General features: G+C 42.9%; 2 pseudogenes; both read right to left on the bottom strand.

Moving 5' to 3' along the window:
* Positions 1 to 6,605: 6,605 nt before the first annotated feature.
* On the bottom strand, positions 6,606 to 12,630 carry LOC132228088 (hypoxanthine-guanine phosphoribosyltransferase-like; annotated as a pseudogene).
* A 3,761-nt stretch (positions 12,631 to 16,391) lies between these two features.
* LOC132224965 (polypeptide N-acetylgalactosaminyltransferase 11-like) lies at positions 16,392 to 18,480 on the bottom strand (annotated as a pseudogene).
* Positions 18,481 to 19,489: the final 1,009 nt, after the last annotated feature.

Here is a 19,489-nt window from a genome sequence, read left to right as displayed (position 1 = left end):
GGTAAGCAAGCTTTTGTTGCTGTTGTTACTTTAAAGAATCAATACAGCCCTGACCGGTTTGGCACGGTGGATGGAGCATCGGCCTGCAGACTGAAGGGTCCCAGTTTTGATTCTGGTCAAGGGCATGAACCTGAGTTGCTGGCACATCCCCAATAGGGGGTGTGCAGGAGGCAGCTGATCGATGTTTCTCTCTCATCGATGTTTCTAACTCTCTATCCCTCTCCCTTCCTCTCTGTAAAAAAAAATCAATAAAATATATATTTTTAAAAAAGAATCAATACAGTTGCCCTGGCTGGTTTGACTTAGTGGATAGAGCAGGGGCCTGTGGACTGAAGGGTTCCAGGTTCTATTCCAGTCAAGAGCACATGCCTGGGTTGTGGGCTCAATCCCCAGTAGGGGGTGTGCAGGAGGCAAGCCAATCAATGATTCTCTCTCATCATTGATGTTTCTATCTCTCTCTCCTCCCTTCCTCTCTGAAATCAATTAAAAAATACATATTATATATAAAAGAATCAATACAGTTAGAACTGATGACAAATACACAGCTAAGGGCATTGGGGAAAAATAAAACTATCCTGTGGTAGAGAGTTCCTTTGGTGGCCCCCATAGACCATATCTCCCATTATGTGCACCCTTGTACAGCCTTGTACAGCTACTGTAGAAAATAGTACAGAAGGCCCTTAAACAACTAGAAGTAGAACTACCATATGACCCAGCAACTTCAAGTCTGGGGATATGGAATTTCCTTTCTGAAAAGGAAAGCACTGTGTTGATGAGATATCTGCACCCCCATGTTCTTAGTAGTACTATCTACAATAGCTAAGATGTGAAAAAAACCTAAGTATCCATCCATGGATGAATAGATAAAGAAAATGTGGTATACATATAAATGGGATACAATTCAGCCATAAAAAGATGGAAATCTTGCCATTTGTGACAATATGGGTGGACTTGGAGGGCATTATGCTAAGTGAAATAAATCAGACAGAGAAAGAATTACTGTATGATCTCACTTATATAAGTTTAATTAATAATAAAAATTTATCAAACTCATAGAAAAAGAAATCAAATTATGGTTATCACAGGTAGGGGGGAACTGGATGAAGGTTGTCGAAAGGTACAAATTTCCAGTTATAAATACTGGGGTTGTAATGTACACTGTGCTGACTATTGTTAACACTGCTATATGGTATATTTGAAAGTTAAGAGAGTAAATCCTAAGAGTTCTCATCACAAAAATAAATTATTGCTTTTGGTATCTATATGAGATGATGGACATTAAACCTATCATGATAATCATTTCACAATGTATATGTCAAGTCATTATGCTGTACACCTTAAACTTATACAGTGCTATATGTCAATTTGTATATTAGTAGATATAGATGTGAATACAACTAACTCCATCTCAGTGTCCTGGATTTCTTTCATGCTGTGACCTTTGACCAACTTCACTGGCTTTAGCAAGCATATCAAAGTCTTCTAGTTGATGATTATCTGTGTTCCAAAAAATGCATATATATATATATATATATGTATATATATATATATATAGTAATGTCTGGAATGGCATGACAATTGAGATAAGTATTAAACTGATATATTGGTGATAAATATTCACTTATCACAAGACCACCAAGAGGCATGGCACCTAGCCAGTACTGCATTCTTTGTTCCATTGTCTTGTCAATAATTTGTACCTGAGCCTGGCTGGTGTTGCTCAATGATTAAACATTGACCCATGAACCAGGAGGTCACAGTTCAATTCCAGGTTTTGGACATGTGCCCAGTGGGGGCATGCAGTAGGCGGCTGACAAATGATTCTCTTTCATCACTGATGTTTCTAACTCTCTCTCCCTCTCCTTTCCTCTCTCTGAAAGCAGTAAAAACATATTTTTTAAAAAAGAATTGATGTATTTAAAATGCTGACTTTTATAATCTGTGAACATGGTAGAACCCTCCATTTGAAAAAAAAAAATGGTACCTGAGTTATACTATGAAAAAGTACTGTGCTCAGCTGGTGTTGCTCACTGTTTAATCGTCTAACAATGAAACAGGAGGTCACGGGTTTGATTCCCAGTCAGAGCACATGCCTGGGTTGCAAGCTGATCTCCAGTAGGGGCTTGCAGGAGGCAGCTGATCAATGATTCTCTCTCATCATTGATGTTTCTATCTCTCTTTCTCTCTGAAATAAAAAAAATTTTCTTTTTAAAGTTCTGTAACATGCCAAAGCCGGTTTGGCTCAGTGGATAGAGCGTCGGCCTGCGGACTGAAAGGTCCCGGGTTCGATTCCGGTCGAGGGCATGTACCTGGGTTGCGGGCATATCCCCAGTGGGAGATGTGCAGGAGGCAGCTGATCGGTGTTTCTCTCTCATCGATGTTTCTAGCTCTCTATCTCTCTCCCTTCCTCTCTGTAGAAAATCAATAAAAAAAAAAAAAAAAGTTCTGTAACAGAGGGGCTGGGTGAAAAAAGTGAAGGGATTAAGCAAAGAAAAAGCCTCATAGACACAGACAACAGTATGGTGATTACCAGAGGGAAAGGGGAGCTGGGGGGGAGCTAGAAGAGGGAAAGGGGGTGATAAATGGTGATGGAAGGAGAATTGACTTGGGCTGGTGAACATACAATACAATATACAGATGATGTACAATTGTACACCTGAAACCTATAAAACTTTATTAACCAATGCCACCCCAATAAATTCAATAAAAACCATAAAAAAACATTGTAACCCTAACTGGTTTGGCTCAGTGGATAGAGCGTTGGCCTGTGGACTGAAGTGTCCCAGGTTCGATTCTGGTCAAGGGCATGTACCTTGGTTGCGGGCATATTCCCAGTAGGAGGTGTGCAGGAGGCAGCTGATCGATGTTTCCCTCTCATCGATGTTTCTAACTCTCTATCCCTCTCCCTTCCTCTCTGTAAAAAATCAATAAAATATATTTAAAAAAAACCCCAAAACAAAACATTGTAACAGCATTTTTCAAGTGGCAGATTATGGAACAGTTGCAGATTTATTCAAGGTAGTTCCTGAAATGATGGAGCTATTAAAGAAAAAATGAGTCATGATCATGTCCTAAGAAGAAAAATTATGAGAGTATTCCACTGAAATCACAGATACTCATGGCTATTATAACAATAATCAGAAAGCTGCATTTCATAACTTGAAGAGAAATTATAACAGATGTCAGAATGCTTTTTTATGGGGCTATTATGTGTGTTTTTTTAAACAGTGGTTTCAAACAGTTATTTTTGAAATTTTCTAATCCTGTAATAAAATATAATAAAGTCTTCCACAGCTTTGAAAAAAAAACAAAAAATAAATAAAAATGTAACAGGTGTCTGCTAGCAGAGGATAATTTACACAGAACTTCTGAGTCATCTGTCCACTCCCACCTACAGCTCTGTAAGTAAATTACCTTTAATACATTGTTTTATTCTATGGAGTTGCCTGTATTGTTCTTCCCTCTGATGATACCATCATATTAAAGTGGCCATTACACCTTTGCCCTACCACTGGGCACAGTTATACTTCAACACTGGAAAAAAGTTTTCAATATGTGCACACGTGCCTGTGCACACACATATTGTCACAATGTGAGGTAGGTGATGGCTCTGTTAAGTAATCTTATTGTAGTAATTATTTTGCAATATACATATATGTAAAGGGTGGGTCAAAAGTAGGTTTACAATAATAAAAGAATAAATTTTTGCATATTCACATTTGCATATTTTTCCCAACCTGCATATAAAAATATTACATTGTATAGCTTAAACTTGTTAATTATATATGCCAATTATATCTCAATAAAGTTTTGGGGAAAGCTCTGAGGAATAGACAAACAATTCTACTAGAACTAATATGTAAATTTAGCTGGGTGTAGGATACAAGGTCAATAAACAAAAATCAACTGCATTTCTAAACACTAAACATGAACATTTTGAAAATTAATAAAACTATTTACAGGAGCATCAAAAACAAGAAACATTTAATAGTAAATTTGACAAAGTATATGTGAGATTTGTACACTGAACGTTATAAAACATACTGATAAAATATGTAAAAGGCTAATTAAATGGAGAGATACACTATGCTCATAGATTGCAAGACTCAGTATTGTTCAGATGTTAATTCTTCTAAAAATTATTTACAGCAAGTTCAATAAAAAGCATGGCATTTTAATAGAAATTGACAAGTAATGAATACATTTACATGAAAAATGTAGAACACCTAGAATAGACAAAATGTTTTTGAAAAAGAACAAAGTTGGAGGACTTACAGTATCCGATTTCAAAGTATACTATAAAGCATCAATAAGACAGTGTGGTACTGGCATAAGAATAGACATTTGGCCCTCGCTGGTTTGGCTCAATGGATAGAGCGTCGACCTGGGGACTGAAGGGTCCCCGGTTCGATTCCAGTCAAGGGCACATGCCTAGACTGTGGGCTCGACCCCCAGTAGGGGGCTTGAAGGAGGCAGCCTATCAATGATTCTCTCTCACCATTGATGTTTCTATATCTCTCTCCCTCTCCCTTCCTCTCTGAAATGTCTATTCTTATGCCAGTGTGGTACTGGCATAAGAATAGACATTTGGATCAAAGGAACAGAATAGTTTCCAGAAATAAATCCACACATAAAATCAACTTATTTTAATAAAAGTGCCAAGGGACCCCTGGTTGCATGGCTCAGTTGGTTGGAGCATAGTCCTGGTTTTGGGTTCGCTCTCTGTCAGGGCACATATCTAGGTTACTTATAGCTTCTATCACCGGTTGGGGCACATATGGGAGGCAACCAATTGATGTTTCTCTCCCTCTCTCTAAAAATAAATAAAAACATATTCTTGGCTTGGGATTTTCTTAAAAAAGTGCCAACGGAGTTTAAAGGGAAAAAGGAAAGTTTTTCCAACAAAGGTTCTGGAATAACTGGATATCCCTATAGAAAAAATTCCGACTCCAACCTTTAGCTTGTACTGCATCTCTGATAATAAAAGCATAATATGCTAATTAGACCGGATGGCCGAACAGCGGAAGACCACCTGGATGACCTTCCGGACGAAGCCAGGACTGGGAAGACCAAGGCAGCCGCTGTGGCTGCGAGGGCTGAGCCCCTTGCATGACTTTCGTGCATTGGGCCTCTAGGTACATATAAAACTTAATTTGGACTGGATCATAGTCTTGAACTTAAAGCTAAAACTATAATTTTCCTAGAAGAAAGCACAAAATAAAACCATGGGAATCGGCAAGAAATTCCCAGATAGGATACAAAATATCACTACTCATAAAAGAAAAATTTGATAAATAGGACTTCATCAAAATTAAAAACCCTCTGCTCTTTAAAAGACACTATTAGAAAAATTAAAAGGCAAAGCACAGACTGGGAGAAAAATAATCACAATATATGCATTTAACAAATAATTTGTATCTAAACTATGTAAATGAGTTTTCTTACAACTTAATTAAAAGCAGAGCAATCCAACGAAAAGGTAAATATCTACAAGAGTAGATATTGGAACAAATAGCCAAAAGTCACATGAAGAGATGCTCAGTATCATTAGTCATCAAAGAAATGCAAAGTAAAACCACAGTGATGTATGAAAAGGTTGACAATTCCAAGTATTGGTGAGTATGTATATAATTTAGTTGTAATTTTGATGTGTAACTTTCATAAATTTCTGGTAAGGATGAAGAATGGTATAATTACTTGGCCGATTCTTATAAAAAACTAAATGTACGCCAAACAATTCTACTCTTAGGCATTTATTTAAGAGAAGTGAAAAATATAAAAAGACTTGCACATAAGTGTTCACAGCAGCTTTATTCATAATAACACCAAACTGGAAACAACTCAAATATGCATCAGTGTGTGAATAAATTCTAATACATTAATACAATGGAATACTATTCAGCAATAAAAGTAATGAACCACTAATACACACATTAACATGGGTGAATGTCAAAAGCATTGTGCTTACTCAAAGAAGCCAGACACAAAAAATACATCATCCAATTCTATTTACATGAAATTCTAGAACAGTAAAACTAATTTATAGTGACAGAAAGCAGATCAGTGATTGCCTGGAGCTGCGAGTGGGTGGGAGAGGGCAGAATTGGCTGCAGAGGGACATGAGAGTAAATATTCTATATCTTAAATACAAAACAGATAAAATTCTCAGGAGATACATGCAATAAGCTGACTACAGAACTAGAGCATTTGAGAACTTCACTGGTGATTTCACATGGGACTCCAGATGTTTCCAAAAGTCAAATTGAACAATCAACCTAGGCTTTGTATTTTGTTTTCCCAGTTTTACTAATAACACAAATACAATTCAAATCCCTGAAGTATTCATTATAGTAAAGGGCATACCCTATAACAAATTGTCTGGAATTTAAAATACAACCAAGTTTGGCCTATATCCAACACTTCGAGGGCTCCTTTAAAAATTTTTTAAAACACGTTTTTATTGATTTCAGAGAGAAGAAGGAAGAGGTAGAGAGGGATAGAAACATCAATGAGAATCACCCATCAACTGCCTCCTGCATGCCACCTGCTGGAGATTGAGCTGAAAGCCAGGCACATGGCCTGACCAGGAATCTGTGACTTCCTGGTTATGGGTCCACACCACTGAGCCACACAGGCCGGGCTGGAGGGGTCTTTTTTACCAGCAAGCTAGAGACTGTGATCAGCTTTGGATTATGTTGCTTGACCCAAAAAAGCAAGATTTGCATTGTGTTTGCCAGTGTCACTTATATCTTCAACAATCAAGACATTCTTTCCAGTTCAAGTTGCGAGACAATCTCTGCCAATTACTTTTATGTCCCCTGTTGACTGGTCATTACCAGTAGTTCTTCACTCTGACAAAATATACAGTCATAGGAATGGATCTATCACTATTTCTGTTCAGTGCTTTGATGTAGTCCGTAGGTCAGCAAAGAATTTATAGCAACCCTTGAGTATGCACAGGGTTAGGATGTGATGGCCTGACATCTCCTTCATCACATCTTGAACAAACTATTGGGTCCTTTTCATAATTAGTACAGAAGGAAGAAAGACCTTTTCAAACTCCTCAGTGTAATAATTAGGGATAACAAAATAAATCTAGGTCATAACCTGGTTCATCATCACTGATCACGATGCTGGGCTCTGGGAGGGCTCCAGGACTCAGGACAGTCTGAGGAGGATGAAGCTGGGTCCAAGGTCGTGGCGGAGACGCAGCAGGAGGCAGCACCAGACAGGAAAGCAGAGGTTTTTTTAAATATTCTATACCTTGATTAGATGGTGGTTTTATAGGTGAATATATTTATCAAAACTCAAAAACTATTCACTTAAATAGGTGTATTTTATGTTATACATCAATAAATTTGATTTATAAGTGGAAAAAGTTTATAGAATTAGTCACTGTTGAACAATATTCTTGCCTCGGTTTTCTATGTGTTTCAAATGAATGTAAAAAATTAGTTTGGGGGATAATTACTTTATTTTGTACTTTTAAAATATATTTTTATTGATTTCAGAGAGGAAGAAAGAGGGAGAGAGAGATAGAAACATCAATGATGAGAGAGAATCATTGATTGGCTGCCTCCTGCACGATCCCTAGGGATTGAGCCCACAACCCAGGAAGGTGCCCTTGACTGGAATCGAACCTGGGACCCTTCAGTCCACAGGCTGACGCTCTATCCACCGAGCCAAACTGGCTAGGGCACTTTATTTTTTTTTTTATTTTAAAGACTAGTTTATTGATATTTAGAGAGAGAGAACATGGATTGGCTGACTCCTGCAGGCCCCCCCTACAGGGGATCTTTAGGCATGTGCCCTGACCAGGAATTGAATCAGGGACCTTTTGGTGTATGGGGCAATGAATGCCCAACCAATTGAGTCACACCCGACCAGGGCTAATTTTTAACCCAGCATGAATATTTGTTGTTTGATAGGTGCAAATAAAGTGCGTTGGGAGTTCTGAGGAGAGATTATTTCTAACTAAGAGAACACCAAGGATGGCTTCATGGAGGAAACCATTTTTTAAAAAAAGATTTTTTAAAATTGAATTTTAGAGAGAGAGGAAGGGAGAGGGAGAGAGAAACATGGATGTGAGAGCCCAACCAATGGGCTGCCTCCTGCATGACCCCCACTGGAGAGAGCCCACAACCCAAGCATGTACCCTGACCAGGACCTGAACTGGCAACCTTTCAGTGCACTGGAGGATGCCCAACTGAGTCTCACTGGCCAAGGGCTGGATGCCCTTAGATTCTTGGGCTCTAGTAACACCACCACCTCCCACGGTTCCTCCAGCCTAGGGTGTGACAGCAGCTGCCCACTGTGGCCCTTTTCTGGATTGCTTCACTATTCCCCATTTGTCTTCCTAGTCCTTCTGAGATAGACTATGTACGATGTGGAATAGTTGCAATGGATAAAAGCTATAGGAACTATCAAGAAGACAGTAAGACCCCCCCCCCCCCACCAGAATTATGGCTTAAAACCCACAGAGACCAGCTCGATCCAACATGGTGACTGATTTCACCTAATGGTCACCCCTAGCCTCATTATAGATCATGTAATACATTAGCATGCTAAAACAACGCACCCCGAGCTGCCCTGATCAGAAATGGAAAGCCCATAAAAGAATACAGAATGGCTGATGGAGCGCCTCTGAGAAATCTCCATCCCTTTCTGGGAAGATCCTGAATATTCCCCACCTTATTGGATACCCTACCTCCCCACCCCCACTCCCAATTAAATGAACCTCAATAAAGGAAGCAAATTCCTCTAAAGGGGACTGGCTGCTCTGTCAAGTAGCCCATTCTGTCTCATGGCTTCACTAGTAAAATCACTTGCACTTTAAATTCTGTGCTGGAGTTTGAATTCTCTCCTTCATGAAGCCAAGAACCTACAATGGGTCCCAGACTCTCAGGTCCCCAGACACCTGCATCCTCTCTATTTACCAATTCCTTGTGGTACAATTCCTCTGCCATACTTCACGTGGGTTCTGTTTCCTTGCTTGCCCCTGACTAATATAGCTTAGTGACAATCTGTAATTGTGTTTTTGCTCCAGACTCGACTGCTTTGTGAAATGGGGCCAGTAATCAACAAATTGCACTTCTGCTTCACCATCTGGCTCCCTATTCAACTCTGCCAGGAGAGGGTGCTAGAGGGAGCTGGAAGGCTAGCGGTGGGAAAAATGACTTGCTCTTTCTTGTCTATTCCATGCGGGCTGCTTATCTAATTGTATTTTCTGTGAGCAGCTCCCAGCAGTCTTCTTCACACCACCAGTTCTTGTCCTACCGGTCGCTGAATTCGGTTTTCAATTTTTCCAACACTTGCAGAAGCAATCTTGTCACATCCCCTCAGAGACACCAGCATCAGTCGGCTTGTGCTCCCTCCTCAGATACCTGAATTTCAGTTGTGACAGGGCCCTTCTTTAAGCTTCAAAATTCAAATAGCCCTAGCTCTTCCTTCTGTTCCCTCAGCAGTGAGGGTGGGAGCTGCTTTCTGCAGTGGCTACTTCTATGCAACCCGTACAGTTACATAATGAACAACTTTAGACCTATGTAACCATCCTATATATTCAACTCTTTGTTCAAATAATTGGTGTGGTTTCTGTCTCTTGACTGGATCCTGACTGTAACAGTTGTGGAGCTGGATTTTGGGTTTGGTTTGGGGTTTGATTTTGAACATATTGAATTTGCAGTGACAGTAGGCTATCCAAGTAGAAGTAAAAATCTTGTAAATAGATGGAAGCACACCACTGGAGTTTGTGGGAGATATAAGGAGTCGAAAATATTTTCTCACTCTCAGCACTGATGTGATGATGGAAACTGTAAGACTACATGAATTCTCTGGGTGACTTGTGTGGGGAGCTAAGAGCAGACAGTTGACAATGGTCTCATGTATACTCACAAAGGAAAAACAGCAAAATTAAAACAAAAATTATAAAATTGAAGATACAAATGTTACTGGAAAGGGGACCTGGCCCTGAGTGGGTCTACGTAGAGCCAGGTGGTGGTGTGTGGGTTCTTAACTTTGTGCAGGAAAGATTTCACAATATGAGTCCAGGTGATTTTTAGAGGACGTGTTGTAGGCTGCGGGAATGGCACCAGTGTTAGACCCATGGGGTCAGACCAGACCTTGATTCAGCACCCTGGGTACTTGAATTCAGAATCAGGACTCAAACTATAAGAGAACATCCTATCTAATAAAAGAGAAACATGGTAATTAGTGTATGACTGCTACCCTTCCCATTGGCTAATCAGGGAGATATGCAAATTAACTGCCAGCCAAGATGGCGGCCGGCAGCCAGGCAGCTTGAAACTAACATGAGGCTTGCTTGCTTCAGTGATGGAGGACTCCAACGTTCCCCACCTGCCGCTGCAGGCCTCTGAGCTGCAACTCTAAGCAACTATGGTACAAATATAGAAGCTAAACAAGACCCCAGAAACCTGCTTTAGTCCTGTTGGGCTTCAGCCAGCAGGATCGCAACATTGTTTGAAACCTGCTTTCAGCAGCAGAGGCCTAAGAGCTGGAGCCAAGCCTCAAAGCTAAAGCATGCCCAGAATAAAAAAAAGAAAAGAAAAAAAGGAGCGGTTGGGAGCTTCAGTCACTCGTCAGCCTGAAAACAGCCCTCAGCCCCTCACCCAGACTGGCCAGGCACCCCAGTGGGGACCCCCACCCTGAAGGGTGTGTGACCAGCTGCAAACAGCCATCATCCCCTCACCCAGGCTGGCCAGGCACCCCAGTGGGGACCCCCACCCTGATCCAGGACACCCATCAGGGCAAACCAGCCGGCCCCCACCCATGCACCAGGCCTCTATTCTATATAGTAAAAGGGTAATATGCCTCCCAGCACCGGGATCAGCAGAGCCGAGAGGCCTCCCGGCACCGGGATCAGTGTGACAGGGGGCAGCGCCCGAACCCCCTGATCGCCCTGCGGCTCTGTGTGTGACAGGGGGCGGGGCCACAACCTCCCTATCGGCCCTGCTCTGTTCATGACAGGGGAAGGCACCCCAACCCCCTGATCAGCCCTGCTCTGTGCCTGATAGGGGGAGCTCCCCAACCCCATGATCGCCCTGTGGCTCTGTGTGTGACAGGGTGCGGTGCCCCAACCCCCTGATTGGCTCTGCTCTGTGTGTGACAGGGGGCAGCGCCCCAACCCCCTGATCGGCCCTGCTCTATGTGTGATGGGGTAGAGCCATAACCTCCCCATTGGCCCTCCCCTGAGTGTGAGAGTGGCGGTGCCCTAACCCCCTGATTGGCCCTGCTCTGTGTGTGACAGGGTACGGAGCCCCAACCCCCCTGATGGGCCCTGTTCTGTGAGTGACAGGGGGCAGTGCCCCAGCCCCCTGATTGGCCCTGCTCTGTGCGTGACAGTGGGTGGCGCCGCAACCTCCTCATCGACCCTGCCTTGAGTGTGACAGGGGGTGGTGCCCCAACCCCCCAATCAGCCCTACCCTGAGCGTGACTGAGGGTGGCATCGCAACCTCCCGATCCGCCCTGCTCTGTGCATGACAGGGGACGGTGCCCCAGCTCCCCAATTGGCCCTGCTCTGAGCCCGACCAGGGGCTGCACCTAGGGATTGGGCCTGCCCTCTGCCACCCGGGAGCAGGCCTAAGCCAGCAGATCGTTATCTCCCGAGGGGTCCCAGACTGCCAGAGGGCACAGGCCGGGCTGAGGGACCCCTCCTTCCCCCCGAGTGCACAAATTTTTGTGCACCGGGCCTCTAGTTTATTTATAAAATCACAGAGGTAGAAAGAGTAATTTGTAGAAGAGATGGGCTGAGGAAATGAGTTATGGAGGCAAAGGAAGGACCCTAGAAGCTTGGAAGTGAGGAAGGTAAATGGTAATGAAAAGGAAAACGGGTGGCTTGCAACCTAGTTCAGTATCTTGTTAAAACTATAGTCTGTCTTCCCCACTCTGACTGAACTTGGGCGGAGCTGCAGAACCTAACCCCAGTGCCCCTCCACAGCTGACTTGGGTGGAGCTTCGGGGACCCTCAGGGGCCCGCCACAGGAGGAGATATATAGGTCAGAGCCTCCCCATGAGTTCAGTTCAGGCTTTGGATCCGGAATTCCCCTGGACTAGCAGATCTGTGAAATAAAGGTTAAACTTTCCTCCCGCAGAGTGCTGGCTGATCGTTCTGCCCTGCACTCGGCCACAACAGTAACGCACCTGAGGGTAGGGGTGGGAATGGGGAAGGGAAAAGGAAATGGTGTGGGTGTGCTCCTAGGAGGGAGAGTGCACTGGGTCCTCTTCCTTGGGGTTTTAAGGGTGGAGATTTTAGGGACCATCCCAGGGGAAGATCTCAATAGAATATTCAGCAGTTTTCCAGTTGTGTCCTTTCAGGATAGGGGTCTCCGCTGATTGGCCAGCACCAGAGTGGGAATCATTATTCAATGGGGCTGGTCCTGAGGTCAGCTTTGGTGTCACTTGCCTGGTTTTGCTGTTTTTCTGGGCCTGGAGCTGAAATACAACTGAAGCCTAGATATTATCTCTAGGGAGGAAAGATCAGGGCGTCCAAACCGTATGACTAGCAATATGCTAGGGGAGGAAAGGTCACCCCGGGGACAAGGTCCCAGCCTCCAAATGTCCTTTGCTAGGCATTGGGGCTTTCTCCACCGTGGCGACCTTCTGTACCTGGCCCATCGTCCTTGCTCTGCTCATGCCTGTCTAACTAACTGCCTACCTCACTACTAATATTACAGTGGTAGTGCAGAAGGTTACATAAGTTGTAAGAAAATTTTATTACCTACTGGACTGGGGCTCTCCTCATTACACTTAGTGCTACTATGTGTCAGGGCCCATTATGTGTGTAGTTTACGGCCCACAGTGGTTCTAAGCCTTTTCTCTCCTTTATCCCAGACTGGATGCCCCTCAGCACCTGTACCTTCCTCTGCTTTCCTTCCACTTTCCTGAAAAAATAAAGAAAAAAACCATGTGAGGTGAGCCTTTCAGGGATGGGAAACATCTGGCCTTCGGGCCATATAAGGCCCAGGAAATTGTTTGGTCTTGCTCTGCCAAGGCATTAGGGGTACGTTAATTAAATGTTTGACCAAATAGAGCAGGCTAATTTTTATTTATTTTTATTTTAAAATATATTTTATTGATTTTTTACAGAGAGGAAGGGAGAGGGATAGAGAGCTAGAAACATCGATGAGAGAGAAACATCAATCAGCTGCCTCCTGCACAACCCCCACTGGGGATGTGCCCGCAACCAAGGTACATGCCCTTGACCGGAATCGAACCTGGGACCCTCCAGTCCGAAGGCCGACACTCTATCCACTGAGCCAAACCGGTTAGGGCAGCAGGCTAATTTTTAAATTGACAATTTTGTATGGCCCATGATTGATGTTATAAATATCTAAATGGCCTGTTTTGCTTAGTGGATAGAGTGTCGGCCTGCAGACTGAAGGGTCCCAGGTTCAATTCTGGTCAAGGACACATGCCTGGGTTGTAGGCTCGATCCCCAGTAGGCGGTGTGCAGGAGGCAGCTGATCAATGATTCCCTCTCGTCATTGATGTTTCTATCTCTCTCCATCTCCTTTCCTCTCTGAAATCAATCAATCAATCAACCATTCAATCAATCAATCAATCAATCAATCAATCAATCAATAAGTATCCAAATGGCCCTTGGCAGAAAGAAAGGTTCTCCTTCCCTGCAATCCATTCCAAAATACTTCTCCATTTACGCCCCCCCCCCCCCCATCTCAGACAATATACCGAATTTCCTCTTTTTAAGTGTAAACTATCCTTGTGCTCTCAATTCTCTTTGTTTTCTCCATCATGGGTGCTATAAACATCTAGAATTAAGACTTTCTCGCTTAATTATCTCCTTATGTGTTTAGCTTACACATCTTCAATTTTCTCTTCTCTCCTCTGCCTGCAGACGTATTCTTCTTCCCTGTGCTGAAAATAACACAACACAACATAAGACAAAACAAAAAAACAGCAAAACCCCCAAACCTTCATTTGACCTTGGTGCAGCTCAGGCCATTTTTTTCATCCTTTTATTGTTACATGTTTAAGGATGGAACGCCATGTTCTCAATGCACAGTCACTTCTAGTTCCACGCTCTTGACTTCTGCTCTTCTTCAGCCCCTGTCTCTGTCATTTAAACTGTTCACTGAAAGGCAACCCTAGCTTCCTAGTCATAAAACACAGTGGATTTTTCTCAGCTCTCATTCTCTTAGACTTCTGTATGGCACTTGACACTGTTGATTATTCTCTTTCTAAAACTCTCCTCTCTCGGTTTTCATAGTCAAACCTATAATTTTCTTCTCATCTTTTTGCTCTAAGCTTTTCAAAACAGTTTGGATGGCTGCATATACTGAGCTTAATTTCCAACTTGTCTATTGCAATTTGAAGGAGGCATGAAGAAATAGTGGGTGAAACCAAAAGCTGATTGCTGCTCAGACGGACTTTGTAGGATGTTACCCCTCGATGTTAAAGTCTTCCTCAGCTTGAGAGGTCTAGATATTTGTGTCTGAGGCTGGTTAAACAACCAATATTATAAGAGACAGATGTTCCCTATATAGTTTATTTCTCTAGCTAGTTAAACCCTGACAAATCTTGCCTTTCCATTTCCCTTTATTTCTCTAAGTTTTAACCTTCCAGTTTCTAATCCCTTAGATATATTAATTCTATTATTTAGCTATGATCAAGTTCTCTCTTCTGACTCTTTACTTTTCCCCCCCTAATGCTATGTGTTGATTTTATCATATTCTTAGAATTCTGGAGGTGTTTACTGCCAACCCTAAGTGTAGCTCACAGTGCTCTGTATATAAGAAAAAGCCCTACTTTGTTTGATAGGCTTTTCTCTTCTTCTTAAATGTAGGGGTTAGTTAGCATGATTTATATTTTGAAGGGTAAAATGTTTCTGGGAGCCCAGCCGGCGTGGCTCAGTGGTTGAGCGTCTAGCTATGAACCAGGAGGTTAAGGTTTGATACCCAGACAGGGCATATGCCCAGGTTATGGGCTCAGTCTCCAGTGTGGAGTGTGCAGGAGGCTGATCAATGATTCTCACTCATCATTGATATTTTTATCTCTCTCCCTCTCCCTTCCTCTCTGAAATAAATAAAAATACATATATTAAAAAGTTAAAATGTTTCTGGGAGATTTTATATTTGTTATTCAAGATGCAGAAAGTAGAGTTTATGGTTATATGAAAAGATCTGTCTCTCCACAAATAACAAGTGTGCACTAGAAAAAAATCATCATTTTATTGAGACTGGATAAGAATAAGAAAAACCATAACCTGTCTTATAAACAATTTTTTTGTGTGTTGTGCTAAGTTATAGGTGAACTTCTAGTTCTTATTGTTGGTTGATACTTATCACAGAGCCTTAAGCCAAATAGAAAGATAAGTATTGTGAGCTGATGGAAAAAGGAGCCTCTACAACAAATAAAAAAAAGAAGCCTGAAGTTATTTCTCTGTGAACTTTAACTATGATTTATTCCTGATTTCAAACATGGCAGATTTTAGTAGAGCCTTAAAATTAGTTCCTGCTGTTGTCATTTACTTTGAGCTCACCATTTATTGCTCACACTTAAAAACACTAACTAGGGATATTTCTCTATTTAAGGTTTATAGCCTTTCTCTAATTTTCCCTCTGTTGGGGGCAGAGGGAACAGCACCAGATGTTATACCAGTGGAGTGAGACCAGACCTGGGTTTAGCAACCTTGGTACTTGAGTGTTGGCTAGGAAAGAATTCAGAGCCAAGACTCAAACTATAAAAGAACATTTATTTGGAAAATCACAGAGGAGAAGAGGTAATTTGTAGAAAAAATGGGCTTAGGAAAAAAGTTATAGAGGTAAAGGAAGGGCCCTTGGAGTTTAGAAGTGAGGAAGGTAAAGGTGATGGGCCTGGGGGGAGGGGGAGGGGAAGGATGAGGGGAAGGGACAGGTGTGGGGTGTGCTCCCGGGAGGGAGAGGTGCTGGGTTCTCCATCCTAAGGTTTTTTTTTTTTAATTAAAAAGATTCTTTATTTTAAATGCACATGGTACCATAATTCATCAAAATCATTGATAGTAGTTAACCACCTCTTAAATATGATCTTATAAACAATGTGTGGATTCAGTCAGTTTGTTTAAAATTAACTGTCTGCTATGAAGTCTTCTAAGAAAGGAAATTATGACACGATCCATTCCATTATTTAAAGGGGATTAAAAAGAAGCATAAACTAATTTGAATACACCTAGCAATTTCCTAGGTATTGTATAAATCTGACTCTTTATATTAAAACTGTATTCTGGTTTCCTACTATAAGTAAGAAATTCCTTAACAGTGGCCTAGAAATGAGCTTAATGTCTTGGTGACACATACTTCCTCACCTCCTGATGGTCACTCGGTGCTCATCAGTATAGTATGTCCTGCTGTTTCATCTCTGCTAATCTTCCCAGGAGGACACGCATTCCATTCTAGCCATCGCATCCACCTTAACCTTCCAAATGCCACTGCAGTGGGGAGGAGCCATCACAGATTGCCATAGCAACATAGTCTTTGTGACTCAGTGGATCAACCGCTTTCAGGCACTGTCCAAGTGACACCTGGTATAGCCGATTATTCTTCCCAAAGGTCCACAGCTGGGATTCCCCCCAACCCGTGGCACTTCACGAGTTGGGGTGGGTCTGATGACCGAGTTTCTGACATATCCAGGCAAAGCAGGTTACTTGAAACCAATTCATGCTCTTCATTATAAATCCAGATCTGATTTGGGTCACTGTGGTCACATGCTTTAAGCACTACTGGCCTCCCTTCTGACGTGGGCACCTCTGGGCCACCAGATACTTGCTGGTCTGGAAGTGATAAAGCCTTCCATGCTGAAGGATTTTTGGGTATTTTGGCCTTCTGGTGATAAAAATGGGATGCTGTGCCCTAACTGGTTTGGCTCAGTGGATATAGCGTTGGCCTGAGGACTGAAGAGTCCCAAGTTCAATTCTGGTAAAGGGCATGTACCTTGGTTGTGGGCACATCAATGTAAAAAATCAATAAAATATATTTCAAAAAAATGGGTTGCTGGGGTTTGGCATTGGGCCCAGATATCTACATCTCTGGGTAAATGCTATCCAAATACCACTTAAATTATTTACAACCCAACTTCTCCCTCAATTCAACAAGCTCACTGATATTTCCATAGCTTCTTTAAGGAAAAATACTGCTCCTTATACTCATCCAACCAAACTTGTGGCAGCCTCAAGGAGTTGTGTGTCATGGTGGCCTGGCCTTCAGGGGAACCATAGAGGGGCCTTTTTGGGGGAAAAGTGTCTGACTCTGGAGCAAGGGATGATGAAAAGCTTACCTCCACACATCCAAATCCGAAATGATATTTCCAAGTTTTCTCCTCCCCAGATATCCATGCCACTGTCATACTGCCCGAGTTCACTGAGTAGCTTCTATTCATGGCAAACCGTCCTCCAGCCATTGTAGGTGACTTTACTGGTGCAGTAGCTCCTTCTGGTCCTCCGAGCTTGGAAAGGGGAACAAGATCCCATTTGAAGTGCAGTCCCCAGTTGAACCCTCCAGGCACCACAGGGGACGAGCTGTAGGCCAGCGTGTCTGCCCTGATGATATTGATCACTGGGCCCAGGACCATCTGCCGGTCCTCCCTGATGGCAGCCAGCAAGGGCTGCAGCCACGTCACATTCACTTCACGCTGGCTGTCCAGGAACACCAGGACGTCTCCTGCTGCATGGGCTGCTCCCATCATTCTTCCTTGAATTAATCTCTCTTGCTTTGTGTTTCTTATTAATTAAAATTTCCCAGGGAGGTGTTTTTGGACAAATTCACCTAGTTTTCCTTTCAAATCATGAAGTCACTGTTGCCATCCAGGAGGATGATTTCATGGAGAAGCCGGGCTGGTGTGCAGTGCAGGACGCTATGCACAGTTCGCAGCAAAGCAGATAAGGCTTCATTGTAGAAACAAATAACAATGGAAGTGACTGGCAGATCCACAGGGTATGTCTTGTCTTTACATGCGGCATTCCGTGTATTTGGCACATCTCTGTGGTAGTCCAAGGTGTTGCTAATAAGCATATTGAAGGCAAGCTTCTGATACCCCAAGCCTCTCAACTCCTGATCATGTTTATTAAAAATCATACCCAGTTCAGAAGAGAATTTCATGCTGCCATTTTCTGCATCTTCAATATGATTATCTACTACACCATCAATCTTGTTTGCTTTGAACTGTAATTCTAATATTTGACTTGGACCTCGGGTGAAATGGGGATAGAATTTTTGGGGAGTGGCCCATGGGCCCAGATCCCTGATGGGCACATTCTTAAGTGGCTGAGTCACTTCACTGAAGCTGAAATAAACAAAAAGCAAAACCGTCCAGGTTGCAGATGTTAAAAGGCATCCATAACAGAAATATCGAACTGTGACGCTTTCCATTATAGAACTAGCATAGCTGAAGGGCCATTTTCACTTTCCTGGAGCAAAAGCTGCTGGAGCCATAAACTTGTGCTGGAGGCTGGGTGTGAACTGGCATCAGAGTTAGAAACTCTAGGAATGCAGTCTTGGGGGGCGGGCACACTTCTGTGGGCTTTGCCTCCAGGAGCCCCACCAGGTCTTCAAGGTGAAGGGGAGATCCCAGAAAGACCCTCTGGTGAATCTCGCTCCGGCAATGCAGGCTTCCGGCCTTCTGGGACTCAGGCTGTGGCGTCTTCCCTCCACCGTAGCCCAGGTCCAGCCGCACTGGCCGCCGCTGGTGGAACTGGCTTGAAGAAAACACAGTGCCACGCTAGCCTAGGCCTTGGGGGAATGGTGGGGTGTGCTCCGGGTCTTAAGGGTTTTAAGGGTAGAGATTTTAGGGGAGGTCCCAGGGGAAGATCTCAATAGAATGTTTATCAGTTTGCTAGGTGTGTCCTTTCAGGGTTGTGGTTTCCACTGGTTGATTGGCGGCACTGGAGGGTCATTATTCTATGCAGCAGGTCCTGAGGTCAACTTTGGTGTTGCTTGTCTGGTTTTGCTGTTTTTCTGGGCCTGGAGCTGAAATACAACTGAAGCCTAGATGTTATCTCTAGGGAGGAAAGATCAGAGGGCCTAAATGGCATGACTAGCGATATACCTTGAGGATGAGGTCTTACCCTACAATTGTCCTCTGCTAGGCACCCAGGGCTTTTCACCCTGGTGACCTTCAGTACCTGGCCCGAAGTCCTTGCTCTACTCATGTCTGTCTAACTGTCTATCACACCTCTTTCTTTTCTTAGGTTGTACTGCTTTTCCCCTTACAATTGTTGAACTTGTGTACATTGTGAAGTTCAGATGTACAATCTATTTTTATTTTGGTATGAGGGAGTTTTAGAGTACAAGGTCACTTGGTTAGTAATAACTAAGTCAGGGCAAGAATTTATCCTGGATATACCACTAGCCAAATCAGGGGCAATTTGAGCCTCATAATTAATAATCATAGTAACATAATATTCTACTACTTAAAATGGGAATCCATAAATCCATACCAATGTTTACAAATGAATGAATAAATATATAAAAGGTAGAGAAGGGAA

The sequence above is a fragment of the Myotis daubentonii genome, chromosome 1, assembly GCF_963259705.1.
Source record: "Myotis daubentonii chromosome 1, mMyoDau2.1, whole genome shotgun sequence".
NCBI lineage: Eukaryota > Metazoa > Chordata > Mammalia > Chiroptera > Vespertilionidae > Myotis > Myotis daubentonii.
Note: the sequence above shows the minus strand (reverse complement) of the source record. Positions and strands in the feature narration are given on the sequence as shown.